Source organism: Macrosteles quadrilineatus, unplaced genomic scaffold (assembly GCF_028750875.1).
Source record: "Macrosteles quadrilineatus isolate MER2022 unplaced genomic scaffold, UCM_ALF_1.0 Scaffold_1__1_contigs__length_201487025, whole genome shotgun sequence".
NCBI classification, from domain to species: Eukaryota; Metazoa; Arthropoda; class Insecta; order Hemiptera; family Cicadellidae; genus Macrosteles; species Macrosteles quadrilineatus.
The window spans coordinates 49,100,281-49,116,402 of NW_026542594.1; the positions used below are offsets into that span (position 1 = coordinate 49,100,281).

Below are 16,122 nucleotides of genomic sequence, written 5' to 3' on the forward strand. Positions count from 1 at the left end.
TGGTTTTACTACACCAACCACTTTTTATTAGGGTTTTCAAGTAAAGAAAAAAATGCAGCAATAAACTAGCCAATTTGGTTTTTTTGGATCATGAAAATCTTCTGTGACCGTGTAGACATCATCATTGACTGACGTGGTCACGGAAACGTCATTGTCGTCGTCCACGATCGTGGCAAACCATGAACATCTTCCATGGCCGTGTAGACATCATTGACTCCTGCGGTAACAGAAACATCATCATCGTCGTCCGCGATCGCGGCAAAATTGTGAACATCTACAACAGCCATGTGGACATCATTATCGTCCTTCGCGGTCACGTAAACGTGATCGTCCTCATCTGGGATCAAGACTTAATCATGAACATCTTCGTGAAGACATTCATCATTGACTCCCACGGTAACAGAAACTTTGTCGCTGTCTCCCGCGGTCTCGGAAATGTCGCCGTCATTGTCAGCGATTGTGGAAAAATTATGAACATCTCCCGTGGCTGTCTAGACAGCAACATTGACTCCCGCGATTGTGGCGAAATCATGAACATCCCTCGCGGCTGTGTAGATATTATCATCATCTAGCGTGATTGGCGGAAAAATCATGATAATTCCCCCTCGTCGTCTAGCAGTAAGGTAATTAACTTTTCTAGACACAAGCTGATTTTATTTAGCCTAATTTGAGTTAACTATCAACGTTACACATTTTGCATATAAAGTCAGCTTAAGTAAACTTAATTTTTGCAAATATTTATCTATAATAGCATAAACATTCTTAACCTAAACTTACTGTGTGAAATAAAAATAGGCACTTGTTCGGATTACATGTAACTAAACTTAGAAATAAAATGCTTTATTGTCATTAGGCATAATAATCATGCAATAGACAAGGTCAATATAAAACATATTAGGTAGCATAGGGTTACACAGTAACCAAGTCAATAAGCTAATATCACAGATCAAAAGGTAAAAACTCAACAATAAAAAGTAGGCTATATGCTAGGTGAAATACAATTACTTACTTACTGATGGGGCGTCACAAATCTCAGTTGATTTTTTGCCTGGTAGATTAGCCTATCTAGGTGAAATACACTAGATAAAATAATTATAATAACAAAACTTAGCAACTTTTATACCAAAATACTCTTTAATCTCATAAACAGGATGTTCTACCATTTATATAGCCTATCTTTAAAAAAAGATTCAGGCAACGTTCTTGATTCAGAATGTAATGCATTGAACAACTTTAAACTCATGATGAAATGGTTACTGGCACATTTACAAATTAGTCTTGTTACCGGTAATCAAATTTTCCAAAGTCAAAATTATAATTTTTACACAGCAAACATAGGACAAATTACAAAAAAATGTTGATAGTTTAGTAGTTAGGTATTTTAATGGCAGTTAGACATTACAAACAGAAAACATAACCTCTCAGAGAAGTTATGAGTAGTCCTTAACTCCGTGGCAACATCTAACAGAATTTAACAAGTTTTTACTGTCAAGTAAGCTTATCGCAAAAAAATCATTTCACTCGTCCAAAATGTGTTTACCGGACTTGTTTGGTAATCCTAACTATTATACTTGTGCGGTAAAAACCTATTTTCCGGACTATTAACATAATAGCCTATGCTATGTTAAATACAACTAGTTAACCGCCCGTGCTCCGCCACGGGAATATTGTCAGCAATAAAAGAAATAATAATTAACAAATAATGTTTCTCTTTGTATTTTATTTAGAAGTTGTTTAATTTTTTAGGCCTACATGAAATAGAACTGATAGTTTGCATGTATAAACTATTTTATGTTAATCAATATCAAACCGATATATTATTTTAACCAAATGAATGTTTTATTTTAATTCGAGTTTCATTTGAAAAATAAATAGTATACGAACTGGGCAATGCTGATAACCTAATAAGCACCCATTTATGCTATTTAGATAATTTTCTCAAGTATATTCCTATATTCGTCGTTTTTTTTTTTCATTAAATTTGTTGTATGGAATAAAGATAGTCACTTAGCCTACATGTAAATCACGCATCAGCAGTTGGTCGCATTTCACGAATCTTTGACCCATACTGTGAGTAAAAGCTGTGTTTACGTCGTATATATAAAGTTCTGCATACTTTGATCAATGTTAGAGGGTAACGGTCCAATTTGATGGAAAAGGAGTCGTGGATTTTAAAACTATGTAGACTACCACTACCAGAAAGATGTTGATTCAAGTGAGACTTAGAACTGGCCATTACAAATGCAGATTTGTATTATATTTTACTCAAATAGTTTTTTGTCTCTTTTGACCCTTAATACGTTTTTTATAGTCGCTGTTGATAAGATTTTCCATAAACTCAAAATGTTGATAAGGAGTTCATTTTACCCTCCCCCTTGTGACAACATAAGGAAAAAATATTTGTGTCCCAGTTAGTCTGTTCTGACTCAAAATTCATAGCTTTGCGGTACTGACAAATCCAATCCAACGACCCCAATTCAAAAAATTGGTATTTTTTAGAAGTGACTTCCAGAGCACATTTAACACCACTGCTCTTTACCTTTTTAGTTTGTTGGTTCTCTACATGTTTTTTACCTTTTCTTTTTTTTTGTACTTTTCACATCCTGGGGTGAATGATAAAGTTTTATAGCGCTATAATGACCCGAGTCAACATTGCCATTAAACATCAAGTCAGATACTTCTTCGCCAGAACCGAACTCGTAAGTCACAGTTTCTCAAGCAACTTCCCTGTGTAGGCCTACTCGAAAAAATATAGTTAGGGTATAGTTCACTGATAAACGTCGAACACTGATCTTGAGTAAGATTAATCACTTACGATTTTAAAATGTTTGTATGTTTACCAATCATTAGCAATTATCTGTACAACTTGCAAGCGGATTTCCCTATGATTGTTCTGGTGGCTATAGAGAATAAATTATATTGATCAAAACAATAAGTTTTTTCCCTACTATGGGTATTATTTCACATTCCATACTCAAACTTAAACTCAATTACCACTTTCCTTCAGATCACTTTGCAGGAAAACTAAAACATTTCAAAAATAAGTTAACAAATACACTTTCCTTGATGAAAATCGTGTGTTTATAAACATAAACTCCAAGTTTAATAATTGCATACTGAAAGTGAGGTTATAAAAATAATAACAAATGTCTGACAAACATTAAACAGCTGACGAATAATTTATAAACTGTGTATTATATTCTTCGATAAGAATTGTATTGACTCGACCTTTAAAGGGCTGTAGGTCGTAGCCCTTAGAAAAAACGTAAATTCTAAGGAAGTTCGGCAAATCTACACACTATCCCCTTTAATTTGAGACATAAACCTTGTAGATCGGTCCAGTAATTACTGAGAAAACAGTGTTACAACTGTGTATTAAATATATAGATTTGGTTGCCAACTGAGCTCCACATGGCAACAAGTGAAAATATTCTTTCTGCTGCATACTATGCAGCATATAGTCTGCAGAGAAGACCTATATAAAAAGAATACTCTGTCACACACCAAGCAACTAAACATGACCGAGATGGACTGCCTCTCTTACCAAGGAGAACAGAAACACGAACAGCTGCAAGAACCCAACTCAAGTCAACAATCCAATCACTCTACAGTGCCCCACACTATAACCTCTTTTTAGAAACAAACAGCAAGAAAAAAGCAAAAGAAAAATCAGCAAATCTCCAAATAATTCTTGTGTAGCAATAATGCACCAAAATATTAAAGGACTTGCTACAAAGACGGACAGACTACACCATATTCTCAATGACATTGACAAAAAACCAAGCATTCTAGTCTTGACTGAACACGGACTGAAAAAAAAACAGAACTAGATGCTACCAAAATTACCGACTACTCTTTAATTACCCACTATAGTAGGGAAGAACATAAACTTGGAGGTGTAGCAATATATTCCAAGGAAACCCTTGCTGATACAGTATCAGCTATTAACATATCAAACACATGCCAGGAGTTAATTTTCGAAGCAGCAATGATTCGCATGCAGACAACAAATAAAAAGGATATCTACATTCTGGGAATCTATAGACCACCAATCGAAAATGGAAGAAATGCTCTTGATCTCCTATCAGACACGCTAGAACTACAAGAAGTACACAAGAAAAACCTCATACTCATCGGTGACATAAATATCGACAGGCTCACCCAAGATTCCAAAAACACCATGCTGGAAGAAGAGTTAACCACACAAAACACCTGGAGATTTCCTCTAGAGGCCACTAGAATAACCCATGACACAGCCACTTCCATGGACTGTATATGCTCAAACTTACCATATGCGTATATTACTGGACAAGTTGCATACTGGTCTATCTGACCACACTGCGCAGCTGTGCCTGCTGAAAACACACCAAGAAGACACTTCTTAAAGATTTGTAATGAAAAGAAGCCTAAACAACACAAACCTAAACAAACTGAAGGCTCACCTCCATCTAAAAAACTGGGAACATGTTTACTCTTCACCCAATCTTGATACCTCCTACAACAAATTTCATAATATTCTCCAAACAGCACTGGATTATACATGCCCATTAAAGAGAACTAAAATTAGTACAAACAAAAAACATATGAAGTACTACGACCCCGAAGCAAAATACCTTAAAGAGAACTTTTTGAAAGCTCTGCAAAAGTTTGAGTTAACAAATAGAAATGAAGATAAAGTAGAAATGATTAATAGAAAAAGGATATACAACATGAAACTAAGAAACCTAAAAATGTCCTCAACAGCTAGCTTCATAGAACAAGCTGACAACAAACCAAAAGCACTATGACAAGTTATAAACAAGGAAAGGAAAGGAAAATGTGAAGAGAAAACCCTTACAGAATTAGAAATAAATGGCAAACTCACAAACGACACAAAAGAAATGGCCGAACATTTCAACACATTCTTCTCAAATATAGCAGAAAATACCCTTGACCAAAACAGAGCAATCGTTATAGACCCTGAAACAGTGCTGAATGGAGAGGAACCAGTCTGTCCAATACACCTTACCTTAACTTCAACATCCTATAAAGAAGTTAAAACGATAATAAACTCTCTAAAATCCAAAACATCAAGTGGAATATATGAGTTTTCCTCTAAGATGATAAAGCACTAATAAAGTACTATCGTATAAATAAATCATTTAAAGAAGGCAAATTCCCATCCACCATAAAAGTCAGTAAAATATACCCCAAACATAAAAAAGGACCAACTGAAAATGCTCAAAACTACAGACCCATCTCTCTCATCTCCAGTTTCTCTAAAATCATAGAAAAAATAGCTCTGGCTAGATTAATGGCACATCTTAATCATAACAAACTCTTAACTGACAACCAACATGGCTTTCGGAAGAATAAATCTACATCCTCAGCTATAATAGCCCTAATTGAGTTCGTCCTAGACCAGATAGAAAATGAACAATACATTTCCGCCATCTTCCTTGACTACAGTAAGGCTTTTGACTGCCTGGGCCACGACCTGATATGCAATAAACTCGAAAGACTCGGTATAAGAAACTCAGCGCTAGAAAGGTTCAAAAGCTACCTAACACAAGTCGTGGAACTGAAAAACTCATCAAATAAAATCACAGCAAGCTTCAAATCTTCAAAAAGCAAGCTGACAAGAGGAGTTCCACAAGGCTCTGTATTAGGCCCGATTCTATTCATCCTATTGACTAATGACTTCCCCAAACAAATTGAGAGTGAAAATGCTGTTGCAATCATGTATGCAGATGACACAACCATTTTGATGAAGGACAACACAGCCCAAAACCTTAATTCAAAATCGATCTTAAATAAAGCCATCCTCTACTCAAAAAACAATGACTTAGCAATAAACCCCACAAAAACTACAACCCTGAATTTCAGTAAGAAAAAAGACATAGTCCCTCAATTAGAGGATGTAACAATAGAAAACCACACGAAATTCTCCCGGTATTATCCTTAACAAACTAACATGGAAAGAGCACATCAACCACCTAAGCAAAAAAATCAGTGCCGGAATATATGTCGTCAGAAGAATAAACTACATAGGCGGACTCTCTGTGGCCAAAACAGCTTACTTCGCACTGGTAGAGTCGCATATTAGATATGGCTTGACAGTGTGAGGAGGAACTTCAACAAAAAATATGAATCAAATCCTTGTTCTTCAAAAGAAAGCCATAAGAGCCCTCGCCAACCTTGTCCCACCACAGACTTGCAGACTAGCATTCGCAAACCTAGGAATCCTCACAGTGGTGTCTCTCTACATACTTGAAACCATAAAGTATGTGGATGAAATAAAACCCCCAAGAAACCAACACCTGCACCACTACAACACCCGTCATGGCTCCAAATTTGCCAACCAGTTCACCGAACAACTCTTTGGAAAAAAAACCTTTCTACACCGGCTGCAAACTGAGGAACCATCTACCTGACTACCTGAGAGACCTGACTGGCAAAAAGGTACACCAGGAGTTTAAGAAGTGGCTAATCGCAAGACCCTTCTACTCAATAAAGGAATTTTATGAAAATTATGGAAATTAACAATGTACAATTCACTATTGTATTGACACTATTGTAATTCTTAACGAATGAACAATAAAGAATATTGTATTGTATGTGTTTTTCTGTTTTTTCATACTTTTGATAAATAAAATGGAAATAATAATTGTTTTAAACTAATTAATCATGTGTTATTATCATGAGTTCTCCATTACAAGGTCTTTGGGCTTTGACCACTTTCAGTAAAGACAGTGGAATAAAGTATCAGTTCACTTAACAATCACTTTTATTTCCTCTTAGTAAGCCTACATGCTTAAGTCTAAATCACATTACTAATTATTAGGGATGGTCAAGTCTCGAAATTCCGGGAAATTTTAAATCTCGTTACAAGAGACGAGATGTATTTTTGGCCGAGATTTTTACCGAGACGGGAATAAAAAAAAAAAAAAAAAAAAAAATTAAAACGCCTGCAGAAAGTCAATGCAATACCCGCAATACAGGAGCGTGTTGTAGTTGCGTTTCCTTTCTGAAGGCGTTCTTATTTAATTAATTCTTTAAATGTAAATATTACTTTAATTATTTTAATAATACTGTATTACTTTGGTAACATTTGAGAAGTTTTGTAAAGTGTAAGCAGTGTGAGGAATGTTTTATTACTATAAAAAGTCAAAACAAGTAACTATTTTATAAAAATTAATATTGCTTTTATTTTATGATTTATTTTATTTTAGGATAAGTTGAACTCTATCCTAACTGATATCACTATGTTTCCTAATCGTAGGCATTTTTAATAAGTTAGGCGTGATTAATAAAAAAATTTTATGCTGATGTTTTTTTAATAAAAGATTGTAAATATTCTTGCCTATTATCATTATTTTTGTATTTACAGTCATCTAACAATGTTACAAAATCAGGTAAAAATTTTGAACGTGCATTTCCCGTTGTGTATGAGAAGGGAAATCCCGTCTCGAAATTTTATGAGGAATAAAAAATCTCGTCTCATTTTGAACTAAAAATCCAATCTCGTCCATCCATGATATTCAGGTTGACGTTCTCAATGCTGGACTCTCAGACCACACAGCACAGCTCTGCAAAATTAATACCTCTGCCCCAGAAGCTCAGAATCAAACCTTCTATTCTAGGAAATTCAACCAAAGGAATGTCATGAGCTTAAAAACTATTCTTGCCCAAGAAACCTGGGAAAGTGTCTTCAATGAACATCAACCAGAGGACGCCTATCGTAACTTCAGCAAGATTATTGCAGGAGCTATTAACCAAACCTGCCCAATGGTAAAGTCAAGGAAAAAAAACAGAAAACGTCCTATAGCAAACCTGAGGTACTAAAGCAAGAATTTCTACAGGCTCTGAACAAATACCTACTGAGTGGAACAGAAGAGGACAAAATTACAATGTCAAACAAGAAAAAAGATTATGACCTGAAACTGAAGACACTAAGACGACAGACCACAGCAGTCCAAATACAGCAAGCTGATGATAAAACCAAAGCACTCTGGAGGGTCATCAACAGAGAAAGAAAGCCGACTCGAGACACATCAGAACAATCAATCACACTAGAAATAAATGGCCTCAAAACCAACAATCCTCAAAATGTTGCCAATCATCTTAATGAGTTCTTCGTTAACATAGGCAATGACACCCTTGCACAAAATCCCCAAAACCAAAATCAGCCAGCTGAAATCACAGAGGTACACTGTCAGACACCTGAGATGTCTCTTCAGTTAACTAACAAGCAGGAACTGACTCAAGTGATCAACACCCTAAAAAATAAAACATCTGCTGGAGTAGATGATATATCCGCCAGTCTACTAAAAAATGTAAAGAAGAACTTGCTGGACCGTTAACGTACATCATCAACCGTTCTTTCCAAGAAGGAATCTTCCCAAGTGGGCTTAAAATTGCAAAGGTATACCCAAAATTCAAGAAAGGAAACCATCTGGACTCAAAGAACTACCGCCCAATTTCATTAATTTCCACATTCTCCAAAGTATTTGAAAAAATAGTACTAAACAGACTTCTTCAACACCTATCATCCAATGAACTGCTCACACCACATCAACATGAATTTGTACAGGGAAAATCAACCACATCTGCCATAATAGCGCTAACTGAATATGTAATAGATAATCTAGAAGAAGGAAACATACCAACCGCAATTTTACTTGATTTCAGCAAAGCATTTGACTGCTTAGATCATACACTACTGTGTAACAAGTTGAGAAAAATTGGAATTGGTGGGAAAACTGCAGAATGGTTCAAGAGCTATTTAACTGGAAGAAGTCAGATGGTTGAACTCAAATACACTGAAAAGGGATCTACACAAACAGTAAGATCAAAGTTATTACCTGTAGTAAGGGGTGTTCCACAGGGTTCTGTGCTGGGCCCCATCCTTTTCATCTTGTTTACAAATGATCTCCCTCACTATTTGGAAGACTACAGCAAGACTCTTATGTATGCAGATGATACCGTACTCCTCATTGGGGGGAAAAACCCTGAAGCCCTTGAAATCAGCTCGTTTGTTTCCATAAACATGGCAATACAATATTGCCAAAACAACAGCTTAGTAGTTAATGAAGAGAAAACACAACAACTGGTCTTTGGCAGGAGAAATAGTGGGGTATGCAGGATCCCAGACATCAAAGGCCCAGAAGAAGCAAAGTATTTAGGTTTAATAATAGACCAGAAACTGACATGGACCCCCCATATTGACAGCCTGTGTAGTAAGCTGAATAGCAGTGTCTACGTGATAAGAAGGATAAAAACCATAAGTGACACCAACATAGCCAAGATTGCCTACCACTCACTGTTTGAATCACATCTTCGATATGGCCTTGAAGTATGGGGAAACTCATCGGCAACCAACCTCCAACGTGTGCTTATCCACCAGAAAAAAGCAGTAAGAATATTAGCAGACATGGACAAGAGAGAAAGTCACAGACCGAAATTCCGTGAGCTAAAAATCCTAACGATTACAAGCCTGTACATCCTAGCTGTGGCTACTCACGCAAGCAGGCTACAGATCCAACGAGATACGGATAGGCACAGCCATAACACCCGACAGGCTATGAATTACACACTTCCAGTCCATCATCTAACTCTTTTTGAAGAAAAGCCTTCCTACATGGGAGCGAAGTTCCTGAACCTGCTCCCAGAGACAATAAAAGGCCCCAGCATAAGCAGCACCAGACAACGCTTATCGGCTTGGCTTGTGGAGAGACCGTTCTACACAGTTGAGGAGTTCATGAACTGGAGAACTTCACCGATGTTCCAGTGAAGATTAAACAATCCTCTCAATCTCTGTAATGACGCCTATTCTGTACTCTATGTTCAAGAATAAAGTATTCTGATTTCTGATTTCATCCCTACTAATTAAATTATCAATTTTACTACCTCCAAATGTTTATTAAATTTAATTATGGCACATTAAAAAAAATATTTTGAGCAGTTGTGATGGTTCAAATCTTTAATAAAATAATGTATATCTTCATCCTATATATAATTATATAAGCTATATATAATTATATATATAAGCTATATATATATACTTTTGTGCCCACCCGGTTTGGCAGTCAGTGCGCTGGTAATTTACTCGGTGTGGCAGTCACCCGCCCGAAAGCCAGTCAGCTCTCCCATAAGCCAGTCAGGTATGGCTTCCCGTGCACTTTATACGTATGAAAACAGCAAACCGGTGCTGCTGCCTGTGTCGATAAGCGTAACTGCAATACCAATGCGGAGACTGTCTCATCGTGTGTTCTATCGTGGAGTAGTGTAGCCAGTACGGCACCCTACCCTACTTTGTAGCGGTAAAACCCAGCGGTCTGTAACCTTCGTTTACTCTTTGTTACTATTTGTGTTGGGATAGTGATTAACTACGTGTTAATGTTTAAACATGTTCATACACCAAATAAATATGATGCACCTCTAATAAGGATCGTCGAATATTAATTAATTATAATTGGTCGAATCTTGATCCTACCCGTTCATCATCTCATATTTTAAGTTATTTTGATTTTTTTTTACCTTCAGTTGAAATTTGAGTCAACTTCTCCTTTATACAATATTTTTTATCCTAGTATTTACAGTGTTTCCACGGACCGGGAACTATACGGATTTTCTTTATCTCGAGAAATATACGTGAATCTTGTCCGAGATACTGGAACTGTTTTTTACGCAATTGCGTAACGCGAAGGAGTAACTATTACATATGACAACTATATTATTCTATCTGATAAGAATAACCATGAAACTACACTCGAAAGATTAAATATTTTTATAATAATTTCAATTTTACAAACAAACTATTACAGGAATTATATTTTGGGACGGATGAATGATAAGGAAGCAACAAAAAGTGGTCACGAGTGCAAATACGGTGGGGGGAGGGGGGTACAATATAACGAACGCCAGAAACGATTATTTGTTTACTTTTCAGATTCCTTATCAAATCTCTCTCTCTCTCTCTCTCTCTCTCTCTCTCTCTCTCTCTCCCCCTCTCGCTCTCTAACAATGTACAGATTGTGGACTTTACGATGTAAGTTTTCCTGCAATTATTTCAGTTCAATCCCATACCTATCCTTATGGTTTCCTATCTATTATTTTTCAAAATAAATAGTAAAGCAGGTTAAACTATTTTTTATTTTATTTTCTTGAAACCAAACACTCTTTACCATCCGGTATTCTGCAGAGTCAAATGTTTAACACTGTGTTTATAAAAATTGAATGGCCACACAATTTTGTGTTTTATTTTTTTTTTACTAATAGTAACTGGGATATTTATATATACCAATAAGTGCTGCAAGCTGTAATAAATGCTGCTGATTAATATCAAAATAAGTTATAATTTATTTTGTATAATACATCGGTCATTGAATACAAACCATAATGGGTTTTCTATTTGTAACTTTAACTTGCAAATACAGTAGAACCTCGCTTAACTGGAGTCGCATCATCATGATGCCTATATATTATATAACCTCACAAATCCCAAGAAAATGTTTTATTAACTGTGTTTTTCAGTCTAATATTTCGATATGAACGATATATTTAACTAATCTAGATGATAAGCTTCCACGGTCACTGTAGATTGTCAAATCTTGGTCTTCGGGTGTTGACCGCGTCGTTGAATAACTTAAACTAGAGGCCGACGTTTCGGATGCGTAGCAGCTATCCATCTTCGGGGCGAACTACTATTCAACTGAAGAAGGTCGTGAGCGTCGTCCTATTTTATTAGTTGGTGGGGGTGAGGGGTGATGGTATGCGGAGTCTTGTAGAACGTTCTGGAATGTCGTAGGGGGTTCTGGCCTTTCTGGAATGTTTTTGCTCTGGGGTTGATGGATACCTGTGCTATTTTAGTGATCTGTAGAACTTTCTGGGTCACATTTACAAGATAATTTACTGATGATTGGTGTCCAGGCTGGGCTGATTTCTAATCCGTGATCCCTGTTGAAGTTGAATTTGTGTTTCTTTATTTCTATGGACTCTAATACTTTTCTTTCAAAGTAGTTGTTGGATGAAGCGATTATTTTCGTGCTTTCGAAGTCTATGGAGTGTTTGAACTCTGTTGAGTGGCTGGCTATGGCAGAACGGTCGTCGCAGTTCTTGGTTTGGCGAATATGTTCTTTAATTCTGGTAGATACTAATCTTCCTGTTTCACCCACATAACACCTTCCGCAGCTACATTTAACGTGGTATACTCCTGATGAATGTAGGGGTATCTTATCTTTAACTGGACGAAGAATATCTTTTATTTTGTTGAAGGGCCGAAAAACTGTTTTGATGCCGTATTTTCCCAACACTTTTCCTATTTTGTCAGAGGTTCCCTTGACGTACGGTAGAAAGGCTCGGTTTTGTTTCTCTTCAGAATTTTTTGGTTTACTATCCTGCGAGTTTGTTGTGATCCGGTTTTCTTGATTCCTTATTGCATTGTATATACTGTACTTTTTGTAACCATTTTGTTGTAAAGTTTTGATCAGATGTGATTTTTCCTGTTTGATGTAATCTTGGCTGGAGATGGCTAAAGCCCTGTTGATTAATGTGTTTAGTACGGCATTTTTCTGGACGGGATGATGGTGTGAAGCTGCGTTGAGGTATCTGTCGGTGTGTGTAGACTTTCTGTAGACTGCGTGACTGAGTGTCCCGTCATTTTTCTTGATCACCAAAACGTCCAAAAAGGGAATGCGACCTTCAGTTTCAATTTCCATGGTGAACTGAATATTTTTGTGTAGGGAATTCAGGTGAGAGAAGAACTTCTGGAGGGAATCGAAGCCATGGGGCCATATGACGAAAGTGTCATCGACATAGCGAAGAAACAGTTTTGGCTTAAGTTCGAAGGATTCCAAGGCTTTCGTTTCGAAGTGCTCCATATACAAGTTTGCAACAACTGGTGAGAGTGGAGAACCCATTGCAGCGCCGTCTAGTTGCTCGTAGAACTTGCCGTCAAATCGGAAGTAAGTTGATTTTAAACATTCTGCGGCCAAGATGGATAAATCTTCTGGTAAAATGTTATTGATGAGTTCGATGGTTTCTGGAATCGGCACTTTCGTAAACAGAGACTGCACATCAAAACTAACTAACAAGTCCGTTTCTTCGATTCTAATTGATTTGATGATTTCCACAAAATGGCGTGAATCTTTGACGTAGGTTTCTGTCCGTCCAATGTGAGGCATGAGCAGCCGAGATATGTATCTGGCGATATTGTGCGTAGGACTTCCAATGGCACTAACAATAGGTCTCATGGGGATTCCATCCTTGTGAATTTTGGGTAATCCATACAGTAGTGGAGGAGTTGGGTCCGAAGTAAGAAGCTTGTTATGCAGTTCAGACGGAATTGTAGATGACTGTACTAGTTTTTTCAAATTTTCATTGATTCGTCTAGTCGGATTCCTTATGACCCTGTAGGTGCCGTCGTTCAATAAGGTGTACATTTTTTCCCTGTAGTTTGTTGAATCCATCACTACTGTTGCATTGCCCTTGTCAGCAGGTAAAATAACTAAACTTTCGTCGTTTTTAACTCTTCTTAAAGCGGAGATTTCGGCTAAAGTTAGGTTGAGTTTTGGTGGTCTAGATTTACGGATAATACAGGAGACTTCTTGCCTTATTTCTTCTGCAGCTTCTGTTGCGAGGTGTTGGATAGCATTCTCAACGCCACTGATGATCCGTTCTGTAGGTAAGGTCTTTGGCGTAACGGCGAAGTTCAATCCCTTTTTTAAGGCTTCAACTGTAGGTCCATCTAATTCCTTTTTGGACAGATTAACAACAACTTTTTCTGAAGGAAGTGTTTCTTGATCTTGTTGTTTTGAAGAAAGATTCTTGAATTTCTTGATGTGTTTCTCGGTCACTAGAAGGCTGATCCTTTCCGAAGTTTCGAATGATATCCGGTCGAAAAGTTCCCAATCAGAAGATGACAGTGTAGAAACCAACTTGAAGTGAAGATCATATAACTGTCTGTTGATGAGGAAGAGCCGATGGCGTGTGTCTTCAATCTGCTTGCGAAGGAGCTGAAGGCTGGTATTACGTAGAATCTTGTTAATTGGTTTAGAGTTCTTATGAAAACTAAGTTTAGCACAAGTAGGTATGATGTTCGAATCCCGGCAACGTTTCAGGAAAACTAAACTAGCTAACGCTTTACTCCTCTTCACTCGAACACAGTCAAATAACCTACAGATTTTAAGAATATCCTCCCCATAAAGGTTCCTTAATCTAGATGATAAGCTTCCACGGTCACTGTAGATTGTCAAATCTTGGTCTTCGGGTGTTGACCGCGTCGTTGAATAACTTAAACTAGAGGCCGACGTTTCGGATGCGTAGCAGCTATCCATCTTCGGGGCGAACTACTATTCAACTGAAGAAGGTCGTGAGCGTCGTCCTATTTTATTAGTTGGTGGGGGTGAGGGGTGATGGTATGCGGAGTCTTGTAGAACGTTCTGGAATGTCGTAGGGGGTTCTGGCCTTTCTGGAATGTTTTTGCTCTGGGGTTGATGGATACCTGTGCTATTTTAGTGATCTGTAGAACTTTCTGGGTCACATTTACAAGATAATTTACTGATGATTGGTGTCCAGGCTGGGCTGATTTCTAATCCGTGATCCCTGTTGAAGTTGAATTTGTGTTTCTTTATTTCTATGGACTCTAATACTTTTCTTTCAAAGTAGTTGTTGGATGAAGCGATTATTTTCGTGCTTTCGAAGTCTATGGAGTGTTTGAACTCTGTTGAGTGGCTGGCTATGGCAGAACGGTCGTCGCAGTTCTTGGTTTGGCGAATATGTTCTTTAATTCTGGTAGATACTAATCTTCCTGTTTCACCCACATAACACCTTCCGCAGCTACATTTAACGTGGTATACTCCTGATGAATGTAGGGGTATCTTATCTTTAACTGGACGAAGAATATCTTTTATTTTGTTGAAGGGCCGAAAAACTGTTTTGATGCCGTATTTTCCCAACACTTTTCCTATTTTGTCAGAGGTTCCCTTGACGTACGGTAGAAAGGCTCGGTTTTGTTTCTCTTCAGAATTTTTTGGTTTACTATCCTGCGAGTTTGTTGTGATCCGGTTTTCTTGATTCCTTATTGCATTGTATATACTGTACTTTTTGTAACCATTTTGTTGTAAAGTTTTGATCAGATGTGATTTTTCCTGTTTGATGTAATCTTGGCTGGAGATGGCTAAAGCCCTGTTGATTAATGTGTTTAGTACGGCATTTTTCTGGACGGGATGATGGTGTGAAGCTGCGTTGAGGTATCTGTCGGTGTGTGTAGACTTTCTGTAGACTGCGTGACTGAGTGTCCCGTCATTTTTCTTGATCACCAAAACGTCCAAAAAGGGAATGCGACCTTCAGTTTCAATTTCCATGGTGAACTGAATATTTTTGTGTAGGGAATTCAGGTGAGAGAAGAACTTCTGGAGGGAATCGAAGCCATGGGGCCATATGACGAAAGTGTCATCGACATAGCGAAGAAACAGTTTTGGCTTAAGTTCGAAGGATTCCAAGGCTTTCGTTTCGAAGTGCTCCATATACAAGTTTGCAACAACTGGTGAGAGTGGAGAACCCATTGCAGCGCCGTCTAGTTGCTCGTAGAACTTGCCGTCAAATCGGAAGTAAGTTGATTTTAAACATTCTGCGGCCAAGATGGATAAATCTTCTGGTAAAATGTTATTGATGAGTTCGATGGTTTCTGGAATCGGCACTTTCGTAAACAGAGACTGCACATCAAAACTAACTAACAAGTCCGTTTCTTCGATTCTAATTGATTTGATGATTTCCACAAAATGGCGTGAATCTTTGACGTAGGTTTCTGTCCGTCCAATGTGAGGCATGAGCAGCCGAGATATGTATCTGGCGATATTGTGCGTAGGACTTCCAATGGCACTAACAATAGGTCTCATGGGGATTCCATCCTTGTGAATTTTGGGTAATCCATACAGTAGTGGAGGAGTTGGGTCCGAAGTAAGAAGCTTGTTATGCAGTTCAGACGGAATTGTAGATGACTGTACTAGTTTTTTCAAATTTTCATTGATTCGTCTAGTCGGATTCCTTATGACCCTGTAGGTGCCGTCGTTCAATAAGGTGTACATTTTTTCCCTGTAGTTTGTTGAATCCATCACTACTGTTGCATTGCCCTTGTCAGCA

The 16,122-nt window shown here is 37.6% G+C and overlaps 1 protein-coding gene across 1 annotated transcript in view; it reads right to left on the reverse strand.

Annotated features, from left to right (window-relative positions):
• The window catches only part of LOC128982961 (serine/threonine-protein phosphatase 5), a 161,350-nt gene that overhangs the window by 100,082 nt on the left and 45,146 nt on the right, over positions 1–16,122 (reverse strand). The window lies entirely within an intron of this gene.